A 14,685-nucleotide genomic window follows, 5' to 3' on the forward strand; every position below is an offset into this window, starting at 1 on the left:
CCGACTCTTTGCGACCCCATGAACCGCAGCACGCCAGGCCTCCCTGTCCATCACCAGTTCCCAGAGTTCACCCAAACTCATGTTCATTGAGTCGGTGATGCCATCCAACCATCTTATCCTCTGTCGTCCCCTTCTCCTCCTGCCCTCAATCCCTCCCAGTATCAGGGTCTTTTCCAATGAGTCAACTCTTCGCCTGAGGTGGCCAAAGTCCAGAAACATTAGAGGAGGGTTATATTCATTCTTGAGTTTTCAGTTAGTATATTCTGCAAAGTGCCAAATTCCACAGGATGGTTAGAGGGGAAGAGGGTTTAAAGCCAGATAAATTCTGGACAATCTCAACATAAAGGCTCTGAAAAGACTTGCCGTTCATAAGCCACCTTGACTCTATATAATGTAGAATTTCCCAAATACATTTACGAGTAAACCCTCTGCTGAAAAATATCCCAGCATTAGTGTCCTAAGATCCAGACTCTGATAAATGCTGTGTTGAAAGCATCACCCCAGTCTGGTTTGAACAATTCATGTTAACTGCAGGGAAAAGGAAAAGCTTCGATTAGTGGCAATTACTTTGTTCTTGTTCTCTTTTGCCGGGTAGAAACCAGGCTCTAGTCAAAAATACAGGCCTGCAAAGCAGGGTTGTGCTTTCAGTGCAACCAGGAACAGGAAACTGTGAACATCCAGACCCCAGAAGCTGAGTAAAGTGCAAGCCAGCTCCAGCTCTTCAAGTATCCCTGCCTTTCTGGCTCTCAAGCTCTAGCTCTGTCTGTGACCTGATACCTTGCAGCAATACTGGAAATTGCCACAGCCTCCACCTCGCAGCATGGAAATGTACTGATGACTGATACACTCAGGTGACCTCTTTAATGACCATCACCCTAGATGTCTCTCTTTTGTACAGATAGGTGATGAACCTTAAGATACAATGGTGTGGAGTAAAATCTTATTTCCCCTGTACATACACATAAACTAAATTTAAAAATTATATTCATCTGTACCATTTTTCTAGATTCTGCATGTATACATTAACATACAATACTTGTTTTTCTCTTCCTGACTTACTTCATTCTCTATGCCAGACTCTACGCGCATCCACATCTCTACAAATGACCCAGTTTCATTCCTTTTTATGGCTAAGGAACTTTGGCCACCTGATGTGAAGAGCTGACTCATTTGAAAAAACCCTGATGCTGGGAAAGATTGAGGGCAGGAGGAGAAAGGGATGACAGAGGATGAGATGGGTGGATGGCATCACTGACTCGATGGACATGGGTTTGGGTGAACTCCGGGAACTGGTTATGGACAGGGAGGCCTGGCGTGCTGCGGTTCACGGGGTCACAAAGAGCCAGACACGACTGAGCGACTGAACTGAACTGAATAGCCCATAGTATATATTCCACATTTCTTTATCCATGGTGGGGAGACCCAAGAGGAAGGGGATATGTGTTTACATACAGCCAATTCACTTCATTGTTCAGTAGAAACTAACACAACATTGTAAAGCAATTATACTCCAACAAAAAAAATGAGAAATTATGGGGTTTATACCAGGTGTGTATCTATTAGCACACGGTGAAGTAGAAAATGAGGCAATTATCTGAATAATGATCACCACTGACACCTTAATTTAGGCCTTTCACAAATTACCTACAATTAATATACAACTGACAGAGGCCTTTGAGGGAATAAAAAGAACGTGGGCTCTTTCACACATGGCTGTGCTACTTGATCTATTTCCCCTCATTTGCTACCTATAAAGGATTTCTCAAAGTGAAATGATACACGGTTGGCATTCAATACATAAAAATATGGCTTTTATAGTACCATTTTTGCAGCAAGACTTTATTGGGCAATAAAGAAAGCAATATTCCTGTTGTTTAATATTTCAAAAATATTAAACATGTACACAGTTCTTAGTAAGGATATTGATGAACACTTTCTGGAAGAAGAAATCTACCAGTTAATAGCTAGATAACCAGAGGCAATTTATCAAACATCTATGTACCTCAGTTTTTGTCCATCAAGCATAGATTACCAAAATTCCCACCTGATGGGTTGTTTTGAGGATAAAATCAGTTAGAAAATGTGAAGATCTTGCAAGAGTGATGAATATGAAGTAATCATATAATCTTCCCTATTACTAATATTCATCTTTATATCTATAAACTCCATAACCTTTCCATCCTTCAAGTCTAATCACCCCCATGCAATCTGGTCTGACTGTTCTCAATTTCTCTCTGATTACTGTCCTCCCTAGTTACCTACAAACTTACAGTTTTGACCATATAATTTTACAGTTAATTATAAGGGCTTCTCTGGTGGCTCAGATAGTAAAGAATCTGCCTACAATGCCAGAGACCCAGGTTTGATCCCTGGGTCGGGAAGATCCCATGGAGAGGGGCACAGCAACCCACTCCAGTATTCCTGCCTGGATAATCCCATGGACTGAGAATCCTGGAGGTTACAGTTCATGGGTTGCAAAGAGTTGAACATGACTGAGTTACTAACACACAGCTTAGATGGTAACCTGTATCAGAAAGCTATTGGTTGTTTCATGTCTGTTGATTTTTGTCTCCAACTTGGTATTTTAAAGTCCCTAAGGGGTGAATTCTCTGCATCCTTCCTAGCACCTAACTTAATAAGACCACAGCAGGCTTATTTTTGTGGATATAATAAGTATAACAGCATCACAATCCTTGTGAAGAGTTGTTTTTTAATAATTGTCTAGTTTCTTCCTCTTCATCATTGCTCAAGTGATCTCCATTTAGATCAGAATTGAGATTTCTGGCCCTCCATACACTGTGCACAGCTTCAGGGCATGGCTCCAAGTTGTTTAATCTGCTCCATGGCTGGTCACACTTCCATTAGGAAAGTGTTTGTCATTGAAAAGATACTAATCCAGGCCAGGGGTGGCTTAAAGGATACTCTCTATAGTTAGTTTGAGGTCTGTTAGAATAATTCCCTGAAATGTCTTTCGTTTTAGAACTGAAGTGGATAACATTGCATAGTCCTGTTGTATAAGCCCAGATAGGCTGAGGGTGACCAAATGAACCTTAGGTTCACACCTGAGCTTAGTGAGATGAATATTATTCTGACATCATTTTGTGAAATTATATTTTTGAAATGTTTATCATCAAAACTGAGGAAGGCCATTTGCCTTCCCTGAGAAGCCCCCCAAATAGACCCAATTTAACTTGCAGTTAAGCAGCTTCAGGCTTATATATGCATGGCTGGATGTGCAGGGAAGCAGGACACTTGCAGAGGGCTGAGAGGACACGTTTCTCATCTGATTTAACTCTGTGGTAATACCCACCCTAAGGCTTTGCTAGGGGACCCAGAATACCTCCTCCACTAGAAGTTGGGAAGTGTTCTTTCTCTATTCTGTGTCCTGACTATACCAGTCTGTTTCCATATTATTTCCAGCCCCAGGTGGTATCTGCCCTGTTTCTCTGTCCATTCAAAGATGGCAATTTTATGCCATGCAGCTGAGGTCCTCTGAGTCCTCAAACAATAGCCCCACATACTTCACACTGCTGCTAGTTAAATGCATGCTAACTGCTAAGTCACTTCAGTCGTGTCTGACTCTGTGTGACCCCATAGACGGCAGCCCACCAGGTTCCCCCATCCCCGGGATTCTCTAGGCAAGAACATTGGAGTGGGTTGCCATTTCCTTCTCCAATGCATCAAAGCTATTTAAAACAGTGACAGGGCCAGGTGGTATCTGCCTTTGGGAAGTCCCTTAAATAATAGTTCATTTATTACTTGCCTGAAACCCAAATCTTAAGTTCTTTGGCAACATGTGTCAATTTTGAAGTTAATGAGATATCATTAAATATTATCAAGGAAGGTTGGGGGACAGGGGCTATTTCAAGAAAATACTTTGGCATGGAATGAAACAGTGAATGATGAAAATACTATTGTTTGCAAATAGAGAAAATCCAAGGAATATTATGAGATGGATATGTATGCCTCTGTCTCTTAAATATTCTTAGCTTGAAATACTGTGGTCCACAGAGATATTTTCACCACCTGGCACATCTCTACTCTGGAACGGAGGGAAAGCACATTTGAGCCATTTTTGCTTAAAAAACTTTTTATGCCAACTCCTTTCAGATCATAACAATTCATAAAACTCATGTTTCTTCCCTTTTTGCTCTGCCTGTTAGGATATTCCTAAATGTCTTGTTAGCTCTCACGGTTAGTATGTTTCCTTTATTTTTCAAATATTTCTTTGTTAATAAGTCTATTGAATGTGTGTTCTTTGTATGTAGTAACTACTTTTAAGAGGCAGGGGATAAATGAATGAGTGAAAGATCAAACATAATTACTTAAAAATCTACTTGGCACCAGTTCTCATGCTCTTACTTCCCCATCCCTTGCTTTCCTTTTTCACTCAGATTCATATCATCAGAAATGCTGGGAAGGTAATGGCCTCAGTGGATAGCCTTAGGTGCTATCAGATTAATTGTCAAGAACCTGCCACCTTGACATCCTGCCCCTGGTCTAGCTAGAGGGCCTAACTACACAGTCCTTGAGTCCCTTAGATAAAGCAATCCCCCAATCTCTTGATTCAGATGGAACATAGCAACTCTTTGTCCAGGTTTCACTCATATTCTCCTTCTCTGTCTCATTGGCCCCCAACTGCTCTGCTTAGCATCTCCCTTGTCTGTGGACTCATCACAGGTCCCCCCACTCCCAGACAGCCTTACAATGTTAACATACTAAAAGCAGAAGGTTGGGATCAAAGGCACTGGGATTATGGCCTCTGTGTGCTGCTTACTGACTGGAATTTGGGATGTTATCTTAATCCTTGAGATCTTATTTCCCTCACCTTTAAAATGACAATAGTAAAAGGGCTTCCCTCCTAAGGTAGGTATGAGAACTAAATTAGATAATGCATGAGGTTCCCTGACACACAGTATAGGGGTTTAGTTCAAGCTAATGGCTCACATTTACTAAGCACTCAAACCATAACTGCTGAATGGTTTTTTCCCCCTATGTTAGCTTATTTAATCCTCACAGCAGCTTATGAAGTTGGCACTTCTGTAAATTGCTCAGTGCCTGGCAGAAAGTAAGCTCTCCATAAATGTTAGCTCTTGTTAGAATCACTGTTGCTGTCTTCATCAGACAGACAAGGACAGTTAAATGTTAACTCATACTATCTACTACTTGCTAGGACTTTCACATTTAGAAGCACTTAGAATGGATTGGGGGCAGAAGGAGAAGGGGACGACAGAGGGTGAGATGGCTGGATGGCATCACCAACTTGATGGACATGAGTTTGGGTAAACTCCAGGAATTGGTGATGGACGGGGAGGCCTGGCGTGCTGCGATTCATGGGGTCGCAAAGAGTCAGACACGACTGAGCGACTGAACTGAACTGATATTACAAAAAAAATCCATGAGGAAATATTATTTAATCATCGTATATGGAGGAGGTTTCAGTTCAGTTCAGTTCAGTCACTCAGTTGTGTCCAACTCTTTGCGACCCCATGAATCGCAGCACGCCAGGCCTCCCTGTCCATCACCAACTCCCAGAGTTCACTCAGACTCACGTCCATCGAGTCAATGATGCCATTCAGCCATCTCATCCTCTGTCGTCCCCTTCTCCTCCTGCCCGCAATCCCTCCCAGCATGTTTTTCTGGAAGTCTCTTGCTTTTTTGATGATCCAGCGGATGTTGGCAATTTGGTCTCTGGTTCCTCTGCCTTTTCTAAAACCAGCTTGAATATCTGGAAGTTCACGGTTCACGTATTGCTGAAGCCTGGCTTGGAGAATTTTGAGCATTACTTTACTAGCGTGTGAGATGAATGCAATTGTGCGGTAGTTTGAGCATCCTTTGGCATTGCCTTTCTTTAGAGAGGTTAAATAGTTTGCCAAATGCAGCTCAGCTAGAAAGTGGCCTAGTTGGAATCTGAATCCCAGCAATCCCATATGTACTTGAAACCTGCCTTTCCTGTATGTATCACACTGTTACTCACTAAGGCTTCATAATCCTCCACCTGCCTCAGTGAGGTTCATCATAGGGGGCATCTCCAGCCTCTACCTCTTTTTATTTTCACTCCTCTGGGAACCAGGCACTGGGCAATGACAGCAGAGCCCAAATCATTCGTAGACCACTTCAGTCAACTCTGACACATCAATCAATAAAAAGTGAAACCCCCTTCCCAAGAGATTCCAGTGGAACATTTTCTGGTTGTTTATGTTGCTTTGCATGTTCACACGGGTTGCAGCAGCTGCTCTGACAAGTAAATGCACACCAAGCTGTTTACAGTGACCAGAAAGCGGACTCCAGAGTCTGGGAACTTAATTCATACAGCAGAGTCCCATAGAGGAGACCATAACGAGGGGCTAAGAGGTGCCACATCCCAAAGAATAGCTACATGTGTATAAGTTGTAAAGAATCAATGAAGACAACAAACTTATCCTGATAAGTTCCATAAAACAGGTGCAAAAACATGGTTGTGACAACATATAGATCAGATCAGATCAAATCAGTCGCTCAGTCATGTCTGACTCTTTGTGACCCCATGAATCGCAGCACGCCAGGCCTCCCTGTCCATCACCAACTCCTGGAGTTCACTCAGACTCACGTCCATTGAGTCAGTGATGCCATCCAGCCATCTCATCCTCTGTCATCCCCTTCTCCTCTTGCCCCCAATCCCTCCCAGCATCAGAGTCTTTTCCAATGAGTCAACTCTTCGCATGAGGTGGCCAAAATACTGGAGTTTCAGCTTTAGCATCATACCTTCCAAAGAAATCCCAGGGCTGATCTCCTTCAGAATGGACTGGTTGGATCTCCTTGCAGTCCAAGGGACTCTCAAGAGTCTTCTCCAACACCACAGTTCAAAAGCATCAATTCTTCGGTGCTCAGCCTTCTTCACAGTCCAACTCTCACATCCATACATGACCACAGGAAAAACCATAGCCTTGACTAGATGGACCTTTGTTGGCAAAGTAATGACTCTGCTTTTGAACATGCTATCTAGGTTGGTCATAACTTTCCTTCCAAGGAGTAAGCGTCTTTTCATTTCATGGCTGCAGTCACCATCTGTAGTGATTTTGGAGCCCAGAAAAATAAAGTCTGACACTGTTTCCACTGTTTCCCCATCTATTTCCCATGAAGTGGTGGGACTGGATGCCATGATCTTCGTTTTCTGAATGTTGAGCTTTAAGCCAACTTTTTCACTCTCCACTTTCACTTTCATCAAGAGGCTTTTGAGTTCCTCTTCACTTTCTGCCATAAGGGTGGTATATCATCTGCATATCTGAGGTTATTGATCTTTCTCCCGGCAATCTTGATTCCAGTTTGTGTTTCTTCCAGTCCAGCGCTTCTCATGATGTACTCTGCATATAAGTTAAATAAATAGGGTGACAATATACAGCCTTGACGAACTCCTTTTCCTATTTGGAACCAGTCTGTTGTTCCATGTCCAGTTCTAACTGTTGCTTTCTGACCTGCATACAAATTTCTCAAGAGGCAGATCAGGTGGTCTGGTATTCCCATCTCTTTCAGAATTTTCCAAACAACATATAAGAGGTAGGCAATTTTATTATTATTAGAGAGCTATGAGAGTGTCTCTGTTAATTTAAAATTCTTTCTCATCACTGTTCAGTTCATTTCAGTCACTCAGTCGTGTCCGACTCTTTGTGACCCCATGGACTGCAGCACGCCAGGCCTCCCTGTCCATCACTAACTCCGGGAGCTTACTCAAACTCATGTCCATTGCGTCGGTGATGCCATCCAACCATCTCATCCTCTATCATCCCTTTCTCCTCCTGCCTTTAATCCTTCCCAGCATCAGGGTCTTTTCCAATGAGTTGGTTCTTTGCATCAGGTGGCCAAAGTATTGGCATTTCAACTTCAGCATCAGTCCTTCCAATGAATATCCAGGACTGATTTCCTTTAGGATGGACTGGTTTACCTCCTTACAGTCTTATTTCTCAAGAGTCTTCTCCAATAGCACAATTCAAAAGCATCAGTTCTTCAGGGCTCAACTTTCTTTATGGTCCAATTCTCACATCCATACATGACAACTGGGAAAACCATAGCTTTGACTAGATGGACCTTTGTTGGTAAAGTGATGTCTCTGCTTTTTAACATGCTGTCTAGGTTGGTCATAGCTTTTCTTCCAAGGAGCAAGCATTTTTCAAATTTCATGGCTGCAGTCACCATCTGCAGTGATTTTGGAGACCAAAAAAATAAAGTCTGTCATTGTTTCCATTGCTTCCCCATCAATTTGCCATGAAGTGATGGGACCGGATGCAATGATCTTGGTTTTCTGATAGTTGAGTTTTAAGCTTACTTTTTTACTCACTTGTAGACATTAAAAAATGACTTCCATCTATCCAGTAACAGACCAACTGAATTGGAATCTCTAGTTTGTGATATCCCATTGTAAGTGTATTTTAAAAGCTATGCAGGTGAATCTACTGTGAAGCAAAGTTAAGAATCCCTGGTTCGGGGGTAAAACATCATCAGGATTTGGACAAGCAGAAAGTGGGATAGAGAGACAGTCAGGGAAAAGCATACAAGCAAAGGAATAAAGACTGCAGGGTTTTAAAAGACTGGAAGAAATATTTGAGGAGGCTTGAGAATCCATGTTAAGCATGAGAGGGAGCAGAGGAAAATAAAGATTCAAAGGCAGAAGCAAATCATAGAGACTGACTAACATCCAAGGGAGTTAGAATCTCATTTACAAAATATGTAAAATCCTGCTCTTCATACATGGTATTATTAATATATATTTTCATTTCTAAATGACCAAGATAGCTATGCCTGGAAAAAAGGAACTGCTCAGAGCTTCTGTGTTAATACTGAGAATCAGACTCCCACCACTGCATCCAAACACAGAGTACACTGGACCCTACAGTAACAAGGCAGCACTCTCATCTTCAATAAATGTGAAAAATGAAAGTGTTAGTCGCTCAGTCATGTCCAAGTCTTTGCGACCACATGGACTGTAGCCCACCAGGCTCCTCTGTCCATGGAACTCTCCAGACAAGAATACTGCAGTGGGTAACCATGCCTTTCTCCAGAGGATCATCCCAATAAATACTAGCTAGTAGCAATGGCACCCCACTCCAGTACTTTTGCCTAGAAAATCCCATGGACGGAGGAGCCTGGTAGGATGTAGTCCATGGGGTCGCTAGAGTTGGACATGACTGAACGACTTCACTTTCACTTTTCACTTTCCTGCATTGGAGAAGGAAATGGCAACCCACTCCAGTGTTCTTGCCTGGAGAATCCCAGGGACGGTGGAGCCTGGTGGGCTGCCGTCTATGGGGTTGCACAGAGTCGGACACGACTGAAGCGACTTAGCAGCAGCAGTAAATCTTTGTGTGTCCATCTCTCCTGGAATTATAAACAAGCAAATGAGAGAGAGACAGGGAAACAAACGAGACCCATAAACTCCCCAAGAAGGATGATTCTGTCTGTCTCTACAATACCTAAACTAGTCATTTCTTCAACTGTATGATCAGTATACTTCAGGAGAAAGCAATGGGAAATCTTGCAAGGCTGCTGTTCTTTATGACATGACTAACATTAGATGTTTACAGTAACTGATGAAGTCAATACAGCAGGTGTTATCCTCATCTAAGAAAAATGGCATGGAGTGACATGTGACTGTTCCCTTAAAAGCCTAGAACTGCCACATTTTAGATTCCAACATATGCCGTCCCTGCTATTGTCTGGGGAAAAAGCATAGCTGAGTGCATGTTCCTAAAATACTTAAAAGAAGACTGTCTTAGATGCCACTATTGCTTTTAAATGTAAGCATTAGTAGCTGATGTTATTTACAGCTTATTTTATGTGCTAATTTTCAGTGCTATTAAGATACGTTATTATGATTCCGTATATTTCAAGTTATAAATCCCCCAAGAACAGAGATCTTATCTTCTTCAAACCCATATTCCCAGAAGGCTTAACACAGTACTGGTGTAATGGTTGTTCTTAATAAATACTTTTTTTCTGAAACAAAAGACTCACATGATGTTGTGATGTTTGGCATCTTATGTTACTCACTGCGGTCTACACAACTAGTTGTGTCAGCCCCAATACAAGATAAAGTTGTCCTGATAGAGTTCTATCTATTCCTTCAATCATCTGACACATATGCATTGAATGCCTACATTGTGTGTACACGATAAAGCAACGAATGTACAGTGGTGAAATACAGACAAGGTTTCTGCCCTCCAAGGATCTGTACATTTGTGGCAGGAGACAGTTACACATATGCATATGCACAATACATATGAAAACAAAAAAAATGCTATAAAAGGCATAAAAGAGTGTGATATATTGCAACTACTTCAGATAAAATGGTCCGGGAGAGTCTCCTCAAAAAAGTGGCATTTGAGCTAAGAATTAAATGAAGAAAGAGGTTTACAGATAATAAGTACTAGAGAAGGTGTTAAGAAAAGGGGAACTTCCTACACTTCTGGTGGGAATGTAAATTGGTGTAGCCACTGTAGAATGGGCTTCCCTGGTGGCTCAGTGGTTAAGAACCCTCATGGCAATGCAAAAGATGTAAGACATGAGTCTGATCTCTGGGTCGGGAAGATCCCCTGGAGGAGGGCATGGCAACCCACTTCAGTGTTCTTGCCTAGAGAATCCCCATGGACAGAGGAGCCTCGTGGGCCACAGTCCATAAAGTCACAAAGAGCTGGACATGAATGACGCGACTTAGCATGCAGGCATGCACTGTGGAATGCAGTATGGAGGTTCCTTTGAAAAGTAAAAATAGAACTATGATATGATCTAGCAACTCCACTCCTGGGTATATATATGGAAAAACAAAAACTTTAATGTAAAAAGATACATGCATTCAATATTCATAGTAGCACTTATTTACAAAAGGCAAGATATGGAAACAACCCAAGTGTCCATCAACAAATGATCAGCTTAAGAAGATGTGGTATATATGTGTGTATACACACATACACATGATGGAATATTACTCAGTCATAAAGAAGGAACAAACTACTGTCTTTTGCAGCAACATGGATGGATGTAGAGAACATTATATTAAGTGATATGTCAGAGAAAGAAAAACAATATATGATGTCAATTACATGTAGAATCTAAAAAAAAAATGATACAAATGAACTTATTTACAAAACAGACTCACAAACATGGAAAACAAACTTTGGGATACCAAAAAAGGAAGTGGAAGGAGGGAGGGACAAATAGGAGTATGAGATGAACAGATACAAACTATTATACATAAAATAGATAACAAGGATTTGTTGTATAGCACCAAAAATTATTTCTAGTATCTTGTAATAACTTTGAATGGAATATAATCTGCAAAGAAAAAAAATATCACTGTGCTATACACAGGCTTCCCAGGTGGTGCTAGTGGTAAAGAACCTGTCTGCCAATGCAGGAGACATCAAAGATGTGAGTTAGATCTCTGGGTTTGGAAGATCCCCTGGAGAAGGACCTGCTACTCACTCCAGTATTCTTGCCTGGAGAATCCCATGGACAGAGGAGCCTGGGAGGCTACAGTCCATAGGGTTGCAAAGAGTCTGGCATAACTGAAGCCACTTAGCACACATGCATGCTATACATGTGAAATTAACACAACATTGTAAATCAGCTATATTTCACTTTAAAAACATGCAAGAAAACAGAGAGTGAGTGTTCCAGGCAGTGTTACAGCAAAGGCAAAGGCCCTAAAACCAGGTGATTTCACTGTTACGTGCAAGACATGAAAAGATCAGAAAGGCTAACATATATAAGAGAAAGCCCAACAAGTGGACAGGGGCAATGTCACCTAAAGCCTGGAGGAAAGACCATGCAAAGAGTTAGAAATTTATTTTACATTTACTGGGAAGGCATTAGAAGGATATAACATGAAAGTGATATGATCAGATTTATACATCTATTATGCCAAGAAATATTCTGAACCAAGAGTGCTTTCAATTACCAAGAGGGAAAAAAAAAAACAAAAACCTAAATGATGGTCAGATTCCTGTTCTTAGTAAGACTCATTTACAAAGCTATTTTTAGTGAGGAAATGCAAGGGAATTCAGAGGAACAATTATCTAAATTTAAAATGTTCTAATTAAAACAACCCTAGTTCCTTGCCAAGGACTCCAGCTTACCAATGTTTTCCTGTGCAGAGCTGAAATCAGTTCATGGATGAGGAAAGTGCATCCCCAGGGAGGCAGAGCTCTGTTCCCCCAGGCACACCACTCAGTATGGCAGAGAGAAATCAGTAGGTGAGGTGGCCACGGCATCTGTCATCCTAGCAGGGACATTTATGACCGTGACAGGGCACAACTGATAATTACATCAGAACAGGCGTAAAGTGGGGTTGTCCCAGGCATTTGGGATGTAGGGTCACCTTTGACCTAGGCTTGCGTCTCTACTTGTACCAAATAAGCTGTGAGGCCAGAAGCAAGGTGTTACTCTTTCTGTGACTGTATTTCTTTACTGGACGGATGAACTATGGTTGCGTTTTCTCATTTACTGAACACCAATTACCAAAGCATCTCGCTGGAGAGACAGAACAATGAACCTTATTTTATGTTTACAGACTAGTACAAGAACAATAAACTGAACAGTAGAACAGCTACAGAAACATATGCCAGGATAGAAGCTCTAGAGTTAGTAGAGGAGAGGACTGATAACCCCTATGAAGATTTCAGAGAACGCATCATGGCGATCTGGTGACATCTGAGCTGAAGTTAGGGCAATGAGCAGAAATTCATTTTTGAATCAACATGATCAGGAAAAGAGAGGGTCATCCCTGAGTCAGAGCTCTGCTCCATTCCACCCACAGAGGGTCGGCACGTGCAAAGGTACAGAAGTATGTGACACCGTGGTGGTCAATTGCATCAGCGAGGTGATCTCTATGGTCTCTCATGAATAAAAAGCTAAGCATCCCACATTTATTGATATCAAATACAGTTTTTAAAAGTGAAAGTTTTGTTTTTAGTCCCCAAATGTAATATCACCTATATCAAAATTATATCTTTCTATCTCCAATTGGTTCAGTTCAGTTCAGTCGCTCAGTCATGTCTGACTCTTTGCGACGCCATGAATAACAGCTTTATTGACTATGCCAAAGCCTTTGACTGTGTGGATCACAATAAACTGTGGAAAATTCTGAAAGAGATGGGAATACCAGACCACCTGATCTGCCTCTTGAGAAATTTGTATGCAGGTCAGGAAGCAACAGTTAGAACTGGACATGGAAAAACAGACTGGTTCCAAATAGGAAAAGGAATTCGTCAAGACTGTATATTGTCACCCTGTTTATTTAACTTATATGCAGAGTACATCATGAGAAATGCTGGACTGGAAGAAACACAAACTGGAATCAAGATTGCCGGGAGAAATATCAATAACCTCAGATATGCAGATGACACCACCCTTATGGCAGAAAGTGAAGAGGAACTCAAAAGCCTCTTGATGAAAGTGAAAGTGGAGAGTGAAAAAGTTGGCTTAAAGCTCAACATTCAGAAAATGAAGATCATGGCATCTGGTCCCACCACTTCATGGGAAATAGATGGGGAAACAGTGTCAGACTTTATTTTGGGGGGCTCCAAAATCACTGCAGATGGTGACTACAGCCATCTCTTTGCGATTCATGGGGTTGCAAAGAGTCGGACACGACTGAGCCACTGATCTGATCTGATCTGAATCACAGCACGCCAGACCTCCCTGTCCATCACCAACTCCCGGAGTTCACTCAAACTCACGTCCATCGAGTCGGTGATGCCATCCAGCCATCTCATCCTCCGTCATCCCCTTCTCTTGCCCGCAATCCCTCCCAGCATCAGAGTCTTTTCCAGCGAGTCAACTCTTCGCATGAGGTGGCCAAAGTACTGGAGTTTCAGCTTTCGCATCATTCCTTCCAAAGAAATCCCAGGGCTGATCTCCTTCAGAATGGACTGGTTGGATCTCCTTGCAGTCCAAGAGACTCTCAAGAGTCTTCTCCAACACCACAGTTCAAAAGCATCAATTCTTCGGCGCTCAGTAACAATAGCTATTTGATCTATTCCTATTCACATAACATCTATCTATTACGAGTTGCATATATACAGAAGTTCCTGGCCATGGAGTAAAGGAAGTATATGAAGACCCAGGTTAAATGCAAAGCTCTCTGTGAAGTTGCAAATCATGGCTTTAACAATAAAAAGAATAGGGATGGAGTATGAGACAGAGTGCTGAGTATGCAGAAACATATGACCATTTCCATTTTACACACAAGATAACTGAGGTACAGTTTAGAGGAGATCTTGCAGCATACTTAGTCATGGCAGAGCTGGAATCTGACTGCAGGGAGTCTGGCTCAAGGGTCTATGCCTGCAACAACTAAGCTGCACGCCTTTCAACAGTAATACCAAGACTGCAATGGACAAGCTTGTGTGCTTACTGTTCCCTAATTCATCTTTGCTTCAGAGCCCATCTCAGGGCAGAAGTTGTAAAAACACTGATTGGTTCTTAGCAGCAACCTTTAGAAAAAAAAGGATACGCGGTGAGCAGAGACAATGGATTTTCAAAATCAAATTTCCACTTTCTAATACAGCATTCTGAACTTTGAGAACCCATGGTCAGAATGCTTGCCCTCTGGGTCAGCTCAAATCAACATTAAGAATTCAGCTGAGTCCACATGACATGAAATAACTGGATTGGTTAAGGTTCTCATGGAAACAATTACATTCTTGATCAGTT

At 41.8% G+C, this 14,685-nt stretch overlaps 1 protein-coding gene across 2 annotated transcripts in view; it reads right to left on the minus strand.

Annotated features, from left to right (window-relative positions):
• The window catches only part of NELL1 (neural EGFL like 1), a 1,051,740-nt gene that overhangs the window by 63,297 nt on the left and 973,758 nt on the right, over window positions 1–14,685 (minus strand). The gene's annotated exons all lie outside the window — the stretch shown is intronic.

The sequence above is a fragment of the Bos javanicus genome, chromosome 29 (assembly GCF_032452875.1).
Source record: "Bos javanicus breed banteng chromosome 29, ARS-OSU_banteng_1.0, whole genome shotgun sequence".
Taxonomy (NCBI): domain Eukaryota; kingdom Metazoa; phylum Chordata; class Mammalia; order Artiodactyla; family Bovidae; genus Bos; species Bos javanicus.